A 21255-nucleotide genomic window follows, 5' to 3' on the forward strand; every position below is an offset into this window, starting at 1 on the left:
GCAGCCAAGAATAAATAAATAAAATAAAATAAAATAATAACATAGGAAGGGGGAAGAAGCTGGGGAATGGATGGAGCTGACTTGACCATAGGTAAATAATTGGTGAGGCAGAGTTGTGGGTACAGGATTTGGCATTTTATTCTATTTTTGTATATTTTATACTCTCTATAATAAAAGTTAATTTTTAAAATGTGATTGGTAGATAATATATCAAGCTACTTGAAATTTGCACAGTACTCAATTAAGGAAAAAAGGACAGAAATAAAAGGGATAAATAGGAGCGAAGGGAAAAGAAGAAAAGAACTGGAGCTAAGTAGAGAGAACAGAGTTGGTGAAGGACATGAAGAGAGAAGATAACAGGTTCTAAAGTGATATGTTCAACAAATGCATGACTTCAGAATTTGTTCAGGTGAGAGAAGCACAGAACCTAAAACTTCAGTGTCTTTCACAAGATACAAGTGGTTTCCTCTTAGACCTTCAAATAGAGGGAGGCAGGCAGAGCTGCTGGGCCCCTCAGTGTAAGGCTCCAAACTCCTCTTTTTTTTGGATTGACTTAATTTTAATGTTTTTTAATTTTTATTGGAGTACATTTGATTTACAATGTTGTGTTAGTTTGAGATGTACAGCAAAGTGAATCAGTCATACATATACATATATCCACTCTTTTTTTAGATTCTTTTCCCATTTGGCCATTACAGAGTATTGAGTAGAGTTCCCTGTGCTATACAGTAGGTCCTGGTTAGTGATCTATTTTATATATAGTAGTGTGTATATGTCAGTCCCAATCTCCCAACTTATCCCTCCCCCCGCCCATCCCCTGGTAACCATAAGTTTGTTTTCTACACCTGTGACTCCTGTTTTGTAAATAAGTTCATGTGTCCAAACTCTTCTTCTGTGGCTCTGCTCCCCACAGCTGGGACCCCCTCGGTCATGCCATGGTCTGGGGTGGCCACTGGGGCCCCAACCACCAAGTCTACATGTGGTCAGGAGAATGGGGCTCAGGCACACCCCACTGGCTGAAATTTAGTCGCATGAGTGCTCCCAGCTAAAAGGGGGGCCAGGAAATGTCATTTTTCTTCTTGGCGGCCATGTACCCAGCTAAAGGTGGAGGAAGAAATGAAGTATTCTTGTTATTATTTCTTTCTTATTATGGAGAGAGGGAAAACAGCACCAGGAGGCAGCTGGCAGTCCCCGCATGAAGTCAAGTTTTGACCAAGAGGTTAAGTAGTCATATACCATAATTCTGTAGAGCTCACCCTTTCCCTGTCCCTCGACCCCCACCTTTACTCCTTGTCTCACTGTCCCATTCTATTTTTCCCACAACATTTACCATTACCTGAAATCTTGTTTATTTGCTGACAAGCATCTCATGGTTGCCCCAGAGAGAGCAGGATGGCCTCCCACCAGTACCACCAAATTGGTTCAGATGTCCAGAGTGACGAGGACACACAGGCCCCAAAAGGGTCTGAGAGGGTCTGTTACTCACAAGCTGAGATTTTCTGGGAAGAGCAGGGCCTGAATGAAGGCAGGGGCCATTGGCTCTGGGGTTCATCTGGTTAAGGGCAGGGCCGGGCTGGAGCTCTCCTCGGCACCACAGGGGTTTCTGTGGTCTGAAGGAGAGAGGGAGTGCCCAGACTTTCTTACCCACTTTCCCAGAGGCGAGACAGAGGGGAAAGGTTGGGGGGGGGGGCGCTTGAAAGCTGTGGGCAGTCTAACATCAAAAACAGAGTCAGGCATGTCTACTGTCTATCTCCACTAGCATTCTAACTCCCACGAAGCCAGGAGCCCTATCACCTCGGTATCCTCCACGTCTAAAACAGCACCTGGCAAATCAGGAACGCACTAAACATATATTTTAATACAAATAAACTCACTGCAAAGTTTATAAACTCTTCATAACAATTGCGTATTCAACTGGATCACGCAGTGCCTACCATATGCTAGTGACTTCGTGAGGACTCAGGCATTCAAGGCTATTAAATAAGACACATCACTGCCCTCCAGCAGCTCCAAATCCAGTCTAGGAGACATCAACCTTTCCTGGGGTGGGGTGATGAGTGTCCTGCCAGGTGAACGGAAGGCCATCAGAGGAGGCCCAGGAAAAGCCTGGTTTGGCTATTGTGTTAGAGGTTCCCCATCACAGGGCCAGGGGAGGAGGAGGAAAACTACAGGGAAAGATGGCTGGAGAGAGATCTCCGCTTTCATTCTTAACAAGCATTTATTGAGCACCTTACCATGTGCCGAGTATTACACTGGGTCCTGGTGAAACTGTGGTTGCAGTGAAGTGAGGGAGACAGGTCTTAAAAGACCACACATTTGGCAATGGGCAGCCTGTTGAAATCATGGAGTAGATGAGATTGCCTGCCCACATCTCAAGAATTTCACAATGAAGGTAATGTTATTTCCCAGCAGTTGGAACAGAGAAACATTGGTTTGCAAGTTTCTAACACAATCTGCGTCAGAACAATAGTTGCTTTGTGGTAGTGTCTATGTATTTCCCCGTTGTTTTCATTTATTTGTTTTACTCTGTGTTTAGTGAGGAGAAAAATCAAGCTGATAAAACAGAAAAAAGTTTCCTTTGTGGCACTATTAGCACTTGGAAGGGTCTCTGTCTCTCGTCTCTGTCTCTCTCTCCTTTGGAATATAAAAGCTATCTGAGAATAAAACACTGGACTAGAATACTTTGTCTATTGTTGTTTCAGATAAAATCCTGCTGTATTTATGTGATTCTTAGTGCCCTTTGAAACATTAATTGGCCAGAAATTTCTTCATTGATAGCTTCATTACTTTTAAAAGGAACATTATACTTCTGGAATAGGCAGAACCAGGGTTCCTACTGTTGGGATCATATTACCAAATACTTTGTCCTTAGCTCCAGTTCTCCTTTTTCGTAAGATATTTTCCCACATCTTTGCCTGGTGAATTCTTATTCATTCTTCATGTCTGAATCCCACCCATCCTTCTAAGTCTGAGTTGAAGACCCCTCCTCTACTTCCCCTCCACCTATCATATTTACACACCTGTCAGGCTGCATTATAGTTGCTCATGCGTCTACGATCCTGGTAGGGTATGACTTTCATGAGAGGAGGGGATGTCTCTCTTCCATCTTTGAAAGTATCTCCGACTCTTAGCACAGTGACTGGCATACAAAAGGAGCTCGATATTTGTAGAATAAATCGAAAATGAGTGACTGCATGGTCATAGTGTCAAAGTAAACAGACTGGGCTTTGTTTTTCTTGTTACCTCTACTCTGATTCCCACCAGTTTTTTTCACCCTTGAATATGTTGATACACATCAACATCAAGCAAGCAGATTACTACCCATGTCTTTACTTGAATCACATTCAGAGGAATGAAGAAAGCATGAATGGGCAAAGGAAAGAGTGGATTACTCCTAACGAAGCCCAACAGTTTCATACAGGGGAGTGAAAAGGGAGATGAAGTATATTGTCACATTTACAGTAACTTTTAACCTGTGAGTAAGAGTAGTCCACAGTTACCATTTTGCTTGACTATATTTTGAACAAAGAAAAAATGAATTTTAAAGTAATTATTACAGCTAATACACAATACTAAGACGGGAAGTCATGTGGTAGGTAAATCTATATAGTGTCTATGTCCCAAACTGAAATGGGACCCCACATGGTACATGATCCAGTCTGGCTAGAAATATATCATATTTCCACCTGAATGTGTGACTGGGGTATATATTTTATTTATTATTCAGGTTAATACTCATCATTTTAAGCCTTGGTTTTTTTGTTTTTTGTTTTTTTGTTTTTTGCGGTACACGGGCCTCTCGCTGTTGTGGCCTCTCCCGTTGCGGAGCACAGGCTCCGGACGCGCAGGCGCAGCGGCCATGGCTCACAGGCGCAGCCGCTCCGCGGCATGTGGGATCTTCCTGGACCGGGGCACGGACCCATGTCCCCTGCATCAGCAGGTGGACCCTCAACCACTGCGCCACCAGGGAAGCCCAATACTTATCATTTTAAAAATAAAAATGTCACTTGACAACAGGGTATTATATATAACAATGCAGCTGTAGTAATTACTTCGAAGTTATGGGACTCAGATTTTCCACTGTGTAACTCATGATCATTTAAAAAGATTCTTTTCTTTTCTCTTTTCTTTTTCTGATACTTCAATATGTTGTTGACCCATGATTTAAGTTAAAGGATAGATTATGTTGAAGGGACGGGGGATTGATGGGAGAGAGGCCCAGGGAAATTTTTGTCACGATAGAAACATTCTATTTCTTGATTGCGGTGGCAGTTGCATGAGTTTATGCCATTTAACCATACCTTTAAGAACTGTGCATTTTATTTTATGTATAATATATCTCAATTTTTTAAAAAGAGTATTGGTGGGAACAGAAAGTGTATAATACTTTTATAAGATCTCTTCATTTTTCTGAATTTGACCTGAGTATGCCCTTGACTTGAAAGCTGAAGGGAATTATTCTTGAAATAACTGAAATATTGAAACCTTGCTGCTGCTTGATTTTTATGTATAACAACAAATCTTGGCAAGAAAAAGCTGCAGGTTTCAAGTATCTTCAAATGGCACCAACTTGTCTCTCTGTGAGTAGGATGTTAATACAAATGAAGAAAACCATCCCTTCACTCAGGGCAAGTTGTTTTTCGCCTAAAAGCTCAGCCTACCGTTGTCTGTTGATGTAAAAAAAAAAAAAAAAAAATGACCGATACAAGTACACCTCATTTTATACAAACTAAAGAGCAATTATTCAAATATTATTAATGCACTAGATGAGCTCACTATTACAAATACTTTTATGATGACTTTTCTGCTAGGTGAGGAATGTGTAATGACATAGACCATCTACCATTTGTACATCAATTCTTAGATGCACATCGTTTTTTACATTTTAACATCTCTGGAATTGAAAAGCTTTATACCATGGATGGTACCTTCTATTGGCCATTGGCCAGGCAGCAGAGAAGATTGATGTGGCTTGCACGTGCATTAATTTGGTTGTTTTCCTTGATGACTTGATTTCTGGTGAGATCATGAAAATAGCAGCATCAAAATTTGCAGAATGGCAGTATGGGTATCAGCAACTTGGAAAAAGTTCTAGAATTCTAGCATTAGTGGAGCATCTTTTTTTTTTTTTTTTTTTTTAAGAAATACTGTCTCACTGATGCTTTCGTTGGAACAAAGGATGACATATGTGGAAAAAACAGACACCAGTGCCTCCGAGTTGATGTATGATTCACAGTCGACAGACACAGAATGTGAAGTTGTTTTAGGACTACTTTAGTTATTTTGGTTATATCTTCCTGTTTATGCGTGCACAAGAGTGATATTTGATAATGTACATCTACATAAGTCTAAAAAAGCTTTTTCAAGAAGTGTAAAATAGAAACTTCAAGTGATAAGAAAGTGAGCCACAGTACAATTGGCAGCATATTTTGTTTTGTTTTGCAGTGGTACATAAAATAATGACCCATCTTACAACTGATGGCATCTTAGAATCTATTAAAGCTGATCTTTGCACTTTTTGCCTGCTTGCTTTTCAGCCAGGGGGATGATAGAAGAGCAGGCAAGAAACACTTGTCATCAAATAATATCTTAAATTTATAATAATAACAATACTTTGTACTGAGTGGCTACTATGGGCAGCTGCTATGCAAAGTGCCTATGTATATCATTACATGTAATTCTCCCCAAAAAGCCTGAGAGAGAGTTGTTACTGAGCAGACCTTTATCCTTTCTGAGCCATTAAATAACATGTCCAAGTGAAGTTTGCAAAACCGAATCTGAACCTAGTTTTGAATGACCCCCAAAGTTCTTGATCTTTGTATAGTAGATTCTTCCCCTGCCTCTCTCTCCACCCCACCATCACCGTAAGTTCAAAGTGAAAGCTTACAGAAGGTGGAGAGAGAGAGAGATGAGAATCCGGGCATCATTCAGTTTCTGTTCAGGTTGTTCTTGAAGACAGCTTCATCCTTGATCTGGTGATACAGTTCTTCCTTCAATTATGTGCACAAAATACAATATATGATGACTTTTTTCCCAAAGTGATGCCCTTAAAAAAGCACATTAAGGGAATTTCCTGGTGGTCCAATGGTTAGGACTCGGAGCTTTCACTGCCAGGACAAAAACATATTAATAAGTGATTTGCAATTGTTAAAAAATATTTCTGTATTCAATCTCAGACAATCAGTACAATTTTATAAATCAAAAATTAAACTCTTCAGTCAAAATTGTGACTTGGAAAAACAAAACATGAAATGTGATTGGAAAATTATATTATTAAATATTTCTTCCAAAAGCACTAAGCATTTTTTTCCAGCAAAAGTGGAAGTGATTCAATAAAGTAACTTCAAGTTATATATAATGTATTTGAGGAGATACTCCTCAATGTTATTCTTATTTGTGGTGTCATGTAATTCCCTGGAGCGGCTATTTCCTAACTCAGTTCAACTATGGTTTGGAATTTTTTATCGCTTTCTATGATACCTAACTTTCTTATACTCAAGAAATTATTCAGGGGCATAATTTCTCTCATTTGATCAGTACTTTGGGTAGCATTTTAATAAAAGAAATCGAGGAAAAAACAAACCTACCTTTACTAAATACTAAATCTACACAGCCTTAAATGTTCACAGCAACAGATGGGGGTCCACAGGACCACACACTGGGAAGGGCTGTACCAACCTGGCTTGCTGACTCAGCCATCGCAAGCGCAAGCACACGTTCTGCAAGAGGAAAGATTGCCTTTCAAATTCCCCAACCCCAGATCTCCAAGCATCACAGCATCTTAATTATTCACATGTAGAGAGGCCCAGGTACTGTGCTAGTCCCAACAGTACATAAGTAAATGACTGTGAGGGCCAGGAGGAAGCAGGCTCTCCGCGCAGCTCACAAGCAGCTAGCAGCAGTGATCATCAAAATGTTAAACACTATTGCAGCTTGGGCTCTGACCAGTCTAACAAACACTAGGCATAAAGATCTATACTGGCTGCAGCAGTGCACCCTGGCTGAGTGTCACCCCAGGAATAGTAGCTTGAGTGACTAGTGCAGCTTTATAGGTTACAAATATAGTTTGAAATACATTATGTCACTTAATCCCCCAAAATTATGTTATGTAGGCATTACTATCATTCTAACTTATAGGTTAGAAAATTGAGGCTTACAGAAGTTAAGTAATTTGCCATAGCTCACACAACTAGTATGGGAAAGAGCCTAGATAAACTACCTACGGCTGCTTAACACAACCAGTTTGTTTTATTCTGTGGTTTCTCTTTCTTTCTTAGGGCTAATTATAAGGACATGAAACTCACTAACGTTGACTTTTTTTTAAGCTGTTCTATCTATTGAGAAAATTAGAAAATAAAAAGTGACAAAAAATGTTGATTCGGTACTTCAGCTTCATGTTATTCAAGTCACTCAGTTACCAGCAGTTCTTATTAAATGACTTTTTTCTTGGCCTATGGGAATGTTAACGACTAGTACAAGAAATACGTGCATAAGACACTTTCAGTGATATTTTTGTGAGGCTCTTCTTCACTGCTCTCATCTTCTGCTACTGTCAGCATGTTAATCTGTATTGGAAAATATGAACCAAATAGCTAACTTCCTGGATGAAATTTATGCTACAGGTTTAATCTTAGAAAGCAAGGCATGAAGTCATTGAGTCTTTTATAGGAGGATTAAAAATTCACTTACCCTAGAAAGAAAAGGCTGTGGTTCAGAAGACTTCCACATAAACTATGTAGATACTCCACCCTCACAGAGGCGAAGCCTGTCTCCTGATTCCTTGAGTGTAGGCTGTGCATAGTGATTTCCATCCAAAGAGGGCAGAATGGGAGAGGCCGGTGTGCAGGGAGTAACTTTACAGTGGAGAAACCTGACAAATAATATTTCATCCGGGTGATCAAGGTCAAAATCAAAAGTGATAAGTCGGGCTTCTCTGGTGGCCCAGTGGTTGAGAATCTGCCTGCCAATGCAGGGGACACAGGTTCGATCCCTGGTCTGGGAAGATCCCACATGCCGCGGAGCAGCTAAGCCCATGCACCACAGCTACTGAGCCTGTGCTCGAGAGCCCATGAGACACTACTGAGCCTGCGTGCCACAACTACTGAAGCCCACACGCCTGGAGCCCATGTTCCACAACGAGAGAAGCCACCGCAGTGAGAAGCCTGCAAAGAAGAGTAGGCCCTGCTCGCTGCAACTAGAGGAAGCCCGCGCGCAGCAACAAAGACCCAACACAGCCAAAAATAAATAAATAAAATAAATAAATGTATTTAAAAAAAAGTGATAAGTCACATTAATGGTATGTACCTTTGACATGATGTGATTAACATGGCATTCTGCAAGATGGTTTTTCAGAGACTCGCAGATCTTCCTGGTCGGCCAGCTTTCCAAATAAAGTCATACTCCTTGTCTCTGATTCACTAGTCTATCATGCGGCCAGCAGAGGGAGCTTGGACTCAGTAACAAACTTGGCTTAGCCAGCCAGGAGCCTTGCTGCTCCTGGCTAACTGGCCCCGGTCAGGGGAATACCGCGGCAAGGCCCTAACAGCTGCCAGGACCATTTGTCCTGAGGATCTTCCCTTCAAAGTTCCCTGAAGCGGCACTGGCTACCCCAGAGCTTGGCAGTTGAAGCAAGGAACCGACAAACTTCAGTTTGTGGCTATGGACTCGATTTGATTCTGGAGGGTAAGTCGAACCGGCGTGCATGCCGGGAACATATTCCCCCCATGATCTGGGCTTTTCCTTTACGGACCAAACCAATCTGGTTGGGGTACCCTGTTGGAGGGGGTAATTGTTGGACTCTACCTGATCCCGGGAACTGGTTCGCTGGGAACTAGTTCATTGGTTTTGTAGGGTAAGTCTACCCGATCTGGGAACTAGTTCGTTGGTTTTGCAGGGTAAGTCTACCCGATCTGGGAACTAGTTCGTTGGTTTTGTAGGGTAAGTCTACCCGATCTGGGAACTAGTTCATTGGTTTTGTCTTGGTTTTGTGTGCATCGAGGCTAGAATTTGTGCCTTTTGTGTTGGAATTTGTCTGCGTCTTTTGTGTCTTGGTGTTATCAAACTTTTAAAGGTGGAAAATACTCCATCTATCCCTAAGGAGAGGCCTTTGGGGACTATATTAGATAAATGGGCAAAACATAGCCGCGAGCCTATAACTAAGAAAGACATGATACACTATTGTAATAAGATGTGGACCCAGTATATGTTAGGGTCAGAAGAACGGTGGCCCCTGAATGGCTCACTCAATTATTATACAATCTCGCAGTTAGAAATGTTCTGCAAAAGAGCAGGGAAAAGAGATAAGATTCCATATGTAGGAGCATTTATGCTATTGCATCAGGAGGAAAAGGAGTCAGAGGGCTGCCACCTTATGGTGCAGTGGTCTGAAAGGAAACACAAAGGGAAACCTGTTCTACAAGAGAAAAGAAAAAGAAAATGCGAGTGGGGACATGTTATTTCAAAAGTTAACCCCCCAACCCAGCCTGTTCATCTCCCCAGGGGCCGAGCAGGCTGCACCGGCCCCTGTTCCAACGGACCCCGCCCCCTCCCACCCCGTGCCGCCAACAGATTCACCACCTCCTGTTTCCCCTACCTGTGGGGATCAAATACAAGTTTCTATGGTAACCCCCAGGACACAGGGACCTGGTTTAGTATCACCGTCTAAGACCCAACAGGGCACCCAATTTGGACCGGGGCCACTTCTGCAGCAGGGCAATTTCCCGTGCCCCGATATCCTGTAAAAGGCCAGGGGACTCCCTTGGACTTAAGGCGTCCGATTCTGATTTCCCCACAGGAGCCCCAGGTAACATTGACAGTGGGGAACAAGGTGATTGATTTTCTAATAAATACGGGTGATCTTAAGAGACTTATAAATATTAAACAAAGGGGAAACAAAGTCATCCTAGGAGAAACTTGCCTATATCTTTGAGATACAAATGTCCTGACTGGTCTTCTCAAAAACACTTATTTCTGCCATCTTTTTAAAATGCAAATTTTGAAAAAGAGGGTACTAAATAAAAAGTAATTTAGAACTTGACTTGTTTTCCATAAGTATTAGTAGAAAGGGTTTAACCATCTGAACAAGTGAGCTTAATTTTTTCCATCTGCCAGAAACCCAACTTTAATCCAACCTCTTTTGTAAACTGATGGGGTTTACATTGCTGTACCTGACTTGGGATGGAATTTTGAAATGAGAACTATGACGTCTGTTTGTGTGTTTGTATGTGTTTTTGTCTTTGGGTAACATTGCTGAGGTTAGTCTGTAAATGAGCTCTATTTAATTGGCTTAAAGAAAAGTGCTTACAAACCAAACAATTCTAAATACGAGAGAAATTAAGCTAAATGAGTTTCAGGTTCATGTGAACTGGGAAATATTTAGTATTAAATTAATGCCTGGTATTCATGTTTAAGTTTGTTGATCTAATTAATAGAGACATGTCTTTAGAGCCATCAACATTAAGTATAGTACTTTCACTGCACCTAGGTTTAATAGAAGTTAAATGAAATCTTGTTAGATCTGTTGCAAATTTGTCAGCAAGAAAAATAACTTGATATGATGAAACTTTAAAGTAAATAAAAATAAGAGATTTTAGGTAAACTATAAGAATAATTGTGTTCTAAAAATCATCTAAAATAGGTTCTCCAGATTTTGGTAACTATTACTTGCCTCTTGGTTGTCACTAGAAATTAAGGTTTTCAAGAGTTGGGGATTCTAATTTAAATATATAATTAAAGCTACTGAAAATAATAAAACATTTCAGTATGGTAGAATGTGTGTTTTCAGTTAAGAATGTATGAGGAATGGAATTACATTTTGCTGAGAAAGTTTTGTACATGATCAGGATTAACTAAGATTGATGTTAACTGAGTAAATGGATTTTTTTTTTTTTTAGATAAGCTAATACAAGACTGGAATTTGATCTCTCTGTGTTAGAAGTGCTTCTTTCGATAACAGATTATATAAGTTTCTGTGCCCTTAAGTGATCCATATTTGTTTTCTTTGAATCGTTTTGTGACTTTGGTTAAATGAATAAGTACTCTTTCACAGTGACCTACGATCCTGTTGTATTTTAAAACCTTTCTGATATTTTTAACAAAATTCCCATATATCAAAATCTGACTAAAGCTTTTTAGCCTCCATCTGACTCCGGTATACTTCGAAAGAACATCTCTGAAACATCTCAGAGAGAGATGTCAAACTAAGTTTATTTCGTATGTTAAATTACTTCAAAAACATTGTCAAGTGACTGGAGATGAACCTTAGATTACAGAGTATGGATAAATGTCATTTATAAAGATATTCCAAATTTTATATGGAATCCCTAACATCTGATATGTCCTGATATGTTATCAATCATAATACTAGTTATTCTAAAATGTTATATCCAAAATTACATTGTACTCAAATCTTTAACCATGCTATTTTAAGTTTTTTGTCCTGATGCTTTTACAAAATGAAGATTTTTCAAGAAGACTGATAAAAAGGAACTTTTTAACAAATATAAGTTTCTGATAGCCTTTAGATAATATCACTGGACTGGGTAACAAATGACAAAACTAAAGGGAAACCTGATTATTTCATCCAGATCAATGGGAATTAATTACGTGGGAATGAATGAACTGGTAAACATGATTTATAATTTTATGACTTTGGGAAATATTCTGGCTTTAATCTTTGTTTTTCAGAAAAATCTTTTCTCTTATGCTGTGACCTACAACAGTTGATAAAGTATGCCTTTGTAAACAAAGAGGAAATGTTTATCTTTTTCTCTCTACCTGACCCTGCCAGAATTTGTTTTCTCCAGCTGGCTCTCCTGTGGACTTCATACTATGCTAATCATTGTTTTAATTAGTTCTTTATTTCCAAATTGTTTGTGCTTTGTATCTCCCTGCTGCACTATGTCTTTGTCAATGTTACTAGCTGCATTACTTATATCCTGTCTATTTTATGAGTGTTGTCTCTTGCAGTACCAAGTGTGTAACCAGGCCTCCAACAAAACTGCTATGGCTAAACATCTTAAGGAAATAGATCACTTTTATAACATAATTGTAACAATGCGATTCTAGGTATGGGAAGAAGCAACAAGGGAAAATGTCTCCTGGATCATAATTAAACAGAGGATCCAGAGAATCTTTAATTATCAATAGGGCCTAATCCGAAAATTAGCACTTGGAGTGGCATATCAAGAATTTTCACCTGACCTGCGATGAGCCTCCCAGCACAGTGGGACAAAATTTGATCATGAAATGTCTCCCAACTATTGGTCAAATTCGTGACCAAGAGGAGAGGATCAGTCATCAGCGATCGCAGCCCTCCAACCTGAGCCGGTGAGCCCTGAGGAAACGCAGGAAGGAGAAGAATACCTGCCATCTAGCAGCCATCAGACTGCAGCCACTCCCTATGGTGAGCTCTGAGGAAACTCAAGATATGAAAATCCAGGATACAGGCCCCAGATAGCTGTGGTGCATATCAAACAAATGATTTCAGTGAGCCCAGACTCTTGCATCTTCCCATACATAGAAAAATGCTAAATTCCTTAACTTGAGATGTGGCCTCCTGGGCTTGAAGACCTCAAAATTCCTGATAACTCTCAACTTCTAGGTTATAAATATTTTCAACTGTACAGGCATAAAGTAGACACTTCCAAAGTGTAACACGAATCTCAACATTTGGATCACTGACACCCGATGGTGGACACTCCCAGAAAGATCCATCAGACGGAACAGTTAAAACGTTGTCACCCCTTTTTCCACAAGATTGTGGAATGGACATTGACAGTGGGGAATTGTAACAGGAAAGAGCTAAATCAGACTCCATGTTCAATCTGTTTCTTTGACTTTAACCTTTCCTTTTCGTTGCTTTTGTTAGGTTTTTTTTTCAGTACGCGGGCCTCTCACTGTTGTGGCCTCACCCGTTGCGGAGCACAGGCTCCGGACGCGCAGGCTCAGCGGCCATGGCTCACGGGCCCAGCCGCTCCGCGGCATGTGGGATCTTCCCGGGCCGGGGCACGAACCCGTGTCCCCTGCATCGGCAGGCGGACTCTCAACCACTGCGCCACCAGGGAAGCCCGCTTTTGTTATTTTAATCACACATAATGGCCTGCCTCAGGGAACCCTGCCCCTCTGCCTGAATGTTAAAGTGCCTTTGTTCAGCTCACAGGGAGAGGATCCGACCCCACCCACCTGTGGATGGCTTCAAGAAAGAAGAAATTAACACATCCCCTCGCTGAGGCTGGCCATTCCAGGGGATATTTGCAAAACTTCTGGCCTTTTTACTTTACTTCCTCATCTCCTCCCCCTCTCTGTGCTATAAAAGAAACTGGCATCCAAACCCCTGATAAGATGGTTTTTCAGAGGCACCAGTCTGCCATCTTCTCGGTCTGCCGGCTTTACTTGCCTTAAAAAAAAGAAAAACAAAAAAACAAAAACCGGCATTCTGGGGTCTTCCCCTCCAAAACTCACAACCCTAGTCTAATCATGAAAAGCATTAGACAAATCCCAGTTGAGGGGCATTCTACAAAAAAATACCCTGACCAGTACTGCTCAAAATGGTTGCGGTCATCAAAATCTAGGGAAGTCTGAGAAATTGTCAAAGCCAAGAGAAGTCTAAGGAGACATGATGACTAAATGTTACGTATCTTGGATGGGAGCCTGTAACAACAACAAAATATCAGGTAGACGCTAAGGAAATCTGAATATTGTAGGAACTTTAGTTAATAATAATGTACGAACACTGGTTCATTACTTGTAACAAATATACCAATACTAACGAAAGATGTTAATAATAGGGGAAATCTTGTGAGGTACATGGAAAACTTCTGTACTATCTTTGCAATCTTTTTTTTTATCAATCAGAAATTGTTCTAAAGAATGAAGTTTATTTTAAGAAAATAACTCATTTATCATTTTGATATTTCAGTAGGTGATCGCACTACACCAGGCCTTCAGTTAATTCAAAATTCCTAAAGAAGCAGATAAGACGAGGCTGGAATTCCTCGGAGCTACCCTTGCTGGTTCTCAGGAAGCCCACCTCCTACATCACCACCACCCCTACTTTATCCTACTTTGGTTTCACAGCCAAGGTTCTTGTAAGAAGAGTGTAGACTTACCGCCTCTACTCCACCTTTCATTCACTCTTCAAACCACTGCAGTCATGTGACTAGCCAGCCATAACTCCAAGTCGAAATCCAGTGGATCCTTCTCAGTTTTCACTTATTTAATCTGATAAAGATTGAAAGTATTGATCACTCACTTCTTTAAAACTCCCAGTTTCCTTGCCACAGTCTCTCCTGTTCTCTTAACTTTCCTTCTCCTTGGCTAAAAAAGCTGTCTATCCACCCTTCACTATTTTTTTTTTTAAACATCTTTATTGGACTATAATTGCTTTGCAATGGTGTGTTAGTTTCTGCTGTACAACAAAGTGAATCAGCTATACATATACATATATCCCTATATCCCCTCCCTCTTGCATCTCCCTCCCACCCTCCCTATCCCACCCCTCTAGGTGGTCACAAAGCACCAAGCTGACCTCTTTTTAAATCTGATAGAACTTGAGCTTCTTGGTCTGGAGAAGGGTCATTTAGTTGTGCAGATATAGGGCAAGTAGACATGCATGACTTACTTTCTTGTCTTAGCAAAAACTGTCTCTCCCATTGGTGTGCAGAGCTAGACACTGGGGAGGAGGTGACTCAGTCCCTACAAGGAACTGAAGGCCTGCTTGAGGAAAAGACATCAGAGCCCCAAACTCCAGACTCCATGGTTCAAAGTCAGGGAAGCCTGTTAAGGATCCATCAAGGAGTCCTGAGTAGAGTCTGCTAGGGGAGAAGTGACCAAGGATTCCAAGAGCTGAATATACCAGGAAAATAAGATACATCAGCACAAAGACCCCAGAATTCATGGGGGTGGGAGGTGGGTACATTGTTTTCAGCACACAGTGGCAGAATTACCTCCCCAACCATCCTGCCATTGCTGTTGCATGTTGGGGGAAAATTGCTGTGCATAAGTGTGAATTAAGGGTAGCTGTGACCCTAATACCCACCGCTGTGGTCTGCACAGTCATCTAACAGGCCAGCAAGGGCATCCCAACACCATCCATCAAACTGCAGGATTAGTCTTCAATGGTAATACCCTGTGGACTCAAGAAACAAAGGCAATGGACTTACTAGACTCCCGTGCTCTCTCCACCTGACGCTTGGAAGAAGACTGACCAACAAAGCTCCCAATCCTTGGGCTGAATCAGTACCTGCCATTAATGGACATTTTTGAGGAAGGAAATTATGAAACCTTGCTAATACGGACTCAGTCAATTTGTTAAACAAAAGATGTGATCATATTTGTACCCTAAATTTCTGAAGTTCACACCAGCCACACAAGTTCTGCTCACTCTACCTAACCCTTAAATATTGCTATTTTTGAAAATTTTGTACTCCACCTGGATAATTCCATCCAGTCTGTATCTTTATTACCTCCTTTATCCAATGTCTCCCATATCTCTATCTAGAAAAAAGGATTCTGAGCTATGTATTACCTCCAACTGCCTTCTTAACTTCATCTGGGTGTTCCATAGGACTGCAAATGCAGCCTGTCCACAAATGATTGTATTTCCCCAAAGTGCACCCACACACCCACAAAAAACATATTCCCCTACCCTTACTAGTGGCATTACCCCAAACAGAAGTATGGGATTCTTCTTAGTTGCCTCCTTTCCATCACCTCCCACATCTAATCTCTCCTCTTCTTACCACCTTCTCTTGTTTGCCACCTTCTTTGCACTAATCCAGACCCTCACTGCTTCTTGCCTGGACTTTGCAATTGCCTCTTGATGTCTTACACTTCCCCAAGCATGCTAATTCCTCAATTTGAAACATGCTTCCCATTTTCCCACTGTGTGCGCACCTGTCTTTTCCAACTCATAATTGGTTTCTCCAGAAGGCTTCCTTCACTTCCCAAGTCAGGATTAGCGGCCCCTCTTGTGAGATGCCCTATCACAGTGCTTATCACGCTGTACCCGGTTCTTGTTTATCGTCCTTGGGAAACTGTGGGCTCCTGAGGGAGGGGTTGTCTCATTCACCATGGCAGCCCCAAAGTCCAGCACAGTGCCTAGCACTCAGTAGGTATCTAATAATTTGATGAATAAATAAATGAATAAACATTAACTTTTGCTCCTGCCTTTTAGTCTTCCCCCTCCAGTCCATCCGCCACAGTCCATTCTCCACATGTGATTCTAAAACATCATGTTACTCTACAGCTTAAAACTCATCATTTATTTTCCTATTGTTCAAAGTAGTGTATCTGAAACAGTGTTCCATGTTACACTGCTCTGAGAAAAAAAAGCAAGGCTAATGATATTTTGCTTCTAAAATTTATTGAGAAAAAGAAAAGCAGCCCTCAACCTCCAGGAGCTGGCCTGCTACTATCAGCTATGCCTTAAGACTCTACTGTTGAACACAAACAGTTTCATAGACCATCAGCAAGAGACAAGGCTGCTCTTTGACTGTGATGGGTCAGGATAAAAACAAGGCCACTCCATAACCATGTCTGCACAGAGACATAACATGAACAGTGTCCAAACCACAAAAATGGCCAAACATCCTCCTATCCTGGCTGATATGAGTGACTGCTGCTTCTTTACCCATTACAGGCTAGCCTCCAACTAGTCTTCTCTCCTTTGAGTTAAGATTTATTAATCATACTCAATCATAGAATTACCTGTTTTCTGACAACATTTAATGCTAAGCAAAGCCCCACTTCCTCAAACTCTCCTGAAATCACTTAACCCGAACTCCAATCCTACAATAAACCCTTTCTAACACCATCTTACTGAGATGCACAGTTCCCCGTGGTGTACATTCTTCCTTTCTGCCATGAGTAATAAACCCACCTTCCTTGTTCAACCACAAGTATGTTCCTGGTGGTCTTTGGCTGGAGGGCATTGGCAATATTTTGTCCTATATCTAAGTAAAATACTAAACGTATTTATATTATTGCTTATGTGCTTATGTGACTCTAAGAATGACAAGAAGTTATGAACACCTGATGTTTGACCTGTCCATTGGTATAGATCCAGCATTTACCAACTAATTAAGCATTGCTTTATGTTGTCTATTAGCATGTCTTATCATTTCACTGTTTTTTTAATATTAACAGCATATCTTGGAGATATTGTCAGTTCAGTTCCAGACCATCATAATGAAATAAATATTGCAATAAAGCGAGTCACACAAATTTTTTTCATTTCTCAGTGCATATAAAAGTTATGTTTATACCATGCTGTAGTCTATTAAGTGTGCAATAGCATTATGGGTAAAAAATGTACATATCTTAATTTAAAAATACTTTATTGCTAAAAAATGCTAAACCATCATTTGAGCCTTCAGTGAGTCATAATCATTTTGCAATAGGAACATCAAAGATCACATCAAACATCAAAGATCACTATAACAACTATAACGAGGAAAAAGTTTGAAATATAGTGAGAATTACCAAAATGGGACACAGAGACACAAAGTGAGCAAATGCTGTTGGAAAAATGGTACCGATAGAAAATTGCTTGACACAGGGTTTCCAGAAACTTTCAATTTGTAAAAAACGCAGTATCTGCAAGTGCAAAAAAAGTGAAGCACAATAGAACAAGATGTGCCTGTATTTAATTTTATTACATATTAAACATTTATACTAAACAATGGAGCTTCCTGAATCCATCCAAACAGAAGAAAGTTTTTAGCTTGTTTGTTTAAAGGAGAGTTCTAAATAGGTGTCTGATCAGATACAGCTCAAATACCGGCTCCCTCCCTCATGAAGCATGAGCTTATGGGTGCCACTTACAGCACACAGTGCAGGATGAACACGGCACTTCAAGTAGTGAGACGATCCAGACGCAGAACTAATCCTGTGGAAGCAGGAGCCAGTAGTCCCTTTCAGAGTGTTTGTACTAGTGTTAGGTCAACTCTCCCTTTGTCTTCTCCCATCTCTATAAACGGACAATGCCTACAAAATGTTCTCTACGAATGACAACATTCTTGTGCAGGTGGATTTTTTGTGGAAATTGGAAAAGGTCCAAGTTTCGTCTCTGGGCTTATTCCATAAATTGTGGGAAAGTCTTCGGGTTTTCAGAGGCTAGAGAATTAGGGATGTGTTTTGATCTAATTTTGTCTAGATCTTGAGAGGAGGAAGAAGCTCCTTGATGCCATCTGGGCTGTATACATAATCTGAAAAATAAGCTAAAACTTTTTGAACTATAGTGGAAAATGGAAATGGCTGTAACTAGACTATGAACTCTTTGAGGATTGGCTGTTCTCTCCAATCCTTGGTACTCAAATTGTGGTACAAGGTGCAACAGCATTGGCATCACCTAGAAGCTTATTAGAAGCACAGATTCTAATCAACCCCAGGACCAACCCAGGATCAACCCCAGACCTACTGAATGAAAATCTGCATTTGAATAAAATCCTTGATATTTTGTATGCAAATTGAGAAGAACCTGAGTCAGGTACTATATACCTCACTCACTGTTGAAGGAGAGAAAGGATAGAAGGAAGGAAAGCAATCTTATTTCAAAAGCTCTTACACTAGATTATCGATGAGTATTTTAGGACTTTAACAATGAGGAGAAGATAGGAAAATATTTTTTAAATTAAAATGTATAAATTTTATGCATTTATACATGATATGTTCCTGTATTCGTTTGTCTCCTTTGTTCTCTAATATCTCACATCATTGTCACAAATTTCTCCCAACTTATTTTTAACATAAGTACTAGTATGGATAAAGTAGTACATTAAATCATATTTTTTATTACTTGACTAATTTGACATAAAAATGTTGCCAGCTTTGAATTAAAATTAAGGGCATCGATATTTTCTCTTTTTTAGCTACCCGGATAGCACTGTGGTTTTTATATATTATTTTCTTTTGATTTATGTTTTTAAGGTGATGTGGTTGTTGCCCTTGTTGTTGTTAGTATTCTCCACCAGAATTGAGCACCAACTTTCACTCATTTCTTTTTTTTTTTTTTTTTGGTAGGAAGTTAGTTACAAAAAATAAACTGCATTAAGTCCATATTCAACTTTAGGATTTGGGCTCCCTTAAAATTGTGACATAAAATTACAAGCACCCTCCAAAATTTCTTTCAGCTTTAGGTAAAATTAATGTTGGAGGTCACAATGGCATTTGATAATGAACCTTGTGCAGAAATAGTCTTGTTGCTATAAGTACTTCGAGAATTCCAAACACTGGCTCTCCTCCTCCTTAGCAAAGATAAGAGAATGTTGGAAGCACTCACACTGCAGCAACCTCAAGAACAGAATAAACAAGGAACACTAACCTGGAGGGGTAAAGACTTACTTAAATTTAATTGCCAGTTCTCCTTAATGTTTGCTGAAGAGCAAGAAGTTCCCCCAAGATATTCAACTATTAACTACAAAATTTTGATTCTTACAGGCAATCAAAAATTATGTCAGGACCGCACATCTTAGAAATCATATTTGTTATAGGAAATTATCTTTTTCCATGGCATCTAAAGGATATCTGTTATTTAAATGCTTATTATTTAAACCATTTAATTTACAGATGGTTTAGTATTTAAATTTAAATTGTTCACCATTCTTTAAATGAACTCAACAGCCTTGTACAAATTCTTCCCCCACGATACTGAGCATGAAGGGTCATTTAGTCAGACTCCAGGCTTAGCATTCCACCAGCAGCCTGCTCAAAATAAGGGGTGCCCAGAGTAGATAAAATTCCAAGCACACCAGAAAGCCTCGTTCTTCCACAGAATCATAATTAGGCAATTGTTATTTATCATTAACTTATTAAAGACTTTCCTTCCAGCCTACTTACCAATAATTAAATAATATTTTTAAACACCAGCTTGGAAATAAAGTGTTCTGGGGGAAGTTGGGGAGAGAGTTTAATAAGTGCAGCACAAAGCAAGTGTTTCAAATGTTTTAGGACAAATCTTAAATCTAATATTCTAAAGCCAGGGAGGGCTGTTGGCTTTGTTTTTGGGCAATGAATCCAAGAAGGGCCCAGAGGCGGAGTTTGCTCATTATTTTCCCTCTAAAGGCTCTTAGTCTTTATATCAAGCTAAACAACCATTGGGGCCACAACCCCAATGTTAAAACAACCATTGGGGCCACACACTCATATAGTTTTATTTTAAGTAATCTTTTCATTGATGTGCAGCATACAGAAGTTTGTACAAATCATATGAGGTTTCACAAAGTAAACTCATTCATGTAACCAGCACTGAGATCAAGAAACAGAACATGGCCAGCGTCCCAGGAGCCTCCATCCTGCCCTGTCTCGTCATTACCCTCACACTTCTCCAGTGTAACTGTTTTTTTTAAATTTCGCTCATCATTTAATACTTTTGCACCTTACCATGTTAACCATTTGTCTTGTCTTGTCAATATTTTTTGATATTTGTTTTGGATACAATGATTACAATTGTCATGTTTTTGAAATATATTTTTGAAACTATTGCTGTAAGTTTGAATTATATAATTTTCACAGAGGTGTTAGAGTTTCAGTAACAGATTGGGATCAATGTAACTTTTAACATCACAGATCACTTTTGCCTGTTTTTGAACTTTATGTAAACAGAATCATATGGTATTCACTATTTGTATTGAACTTCTTTTGCTCAAAAATAGCATGAGTTCATGTAATTCATCCATATTTGCTTGTAATTGTAGTTCATACATTCTGATTGCTGTGTAATATTCCATTATGGGAATATATAACAGTTGGTTTTCCATTCTATTATTGATGACATTTGGGTTGTTTCCAGTTTAAGGCTATTATGAATCGTGCTGCTACATTACAGTTTCTTTTTTTCTTTTTCTTTTTTTTTTTTTTTTTTTGCGGTACGCGGGCCTCTCACTGCCGTGGCTTCTCCCGTTGCGGAGCACAGGCTCCGGACGCGCAGGCTCAGCCTCCATGGCTCACGGGTCCAGCCGCTCCGCAGCATGTGGGATCTTCCCAGACCGGGGCACGAACCCGTGTCCCCTGCATCGGCAGGTGGACTCTCAACCGCTGCGCCACCAGGGAAGCCCTACATTATAGTTTCTAATCGAAAGTTATATAATCAGTTTGAATAAATAAATGTTTGGCAATACTTTTTTTCTCATCATTATTTTCCATTAAAAAGATGAGGTTATTGGATTAGATAGAGCAGAGATGAAACTTAGAGTCTAATAATCTATAACCTTAATAACCTTTCTTTGTATAAAAAGTAGCCTCTGCATAGCCAAGTTA

This window comes from Leucopleurus acutus (genome assembly GCF_964270905.1).
Source record: "Leucopleurus acutus genome assembly, chromosome: 2".
Taxonomy (NCBI): domain Eukaryota; kingdom Metazoa; phylum Chordata; class Mammalia; order Artiodactyla; family Delphinidae; genus Leucopleurus; species Leucopleurus acutus.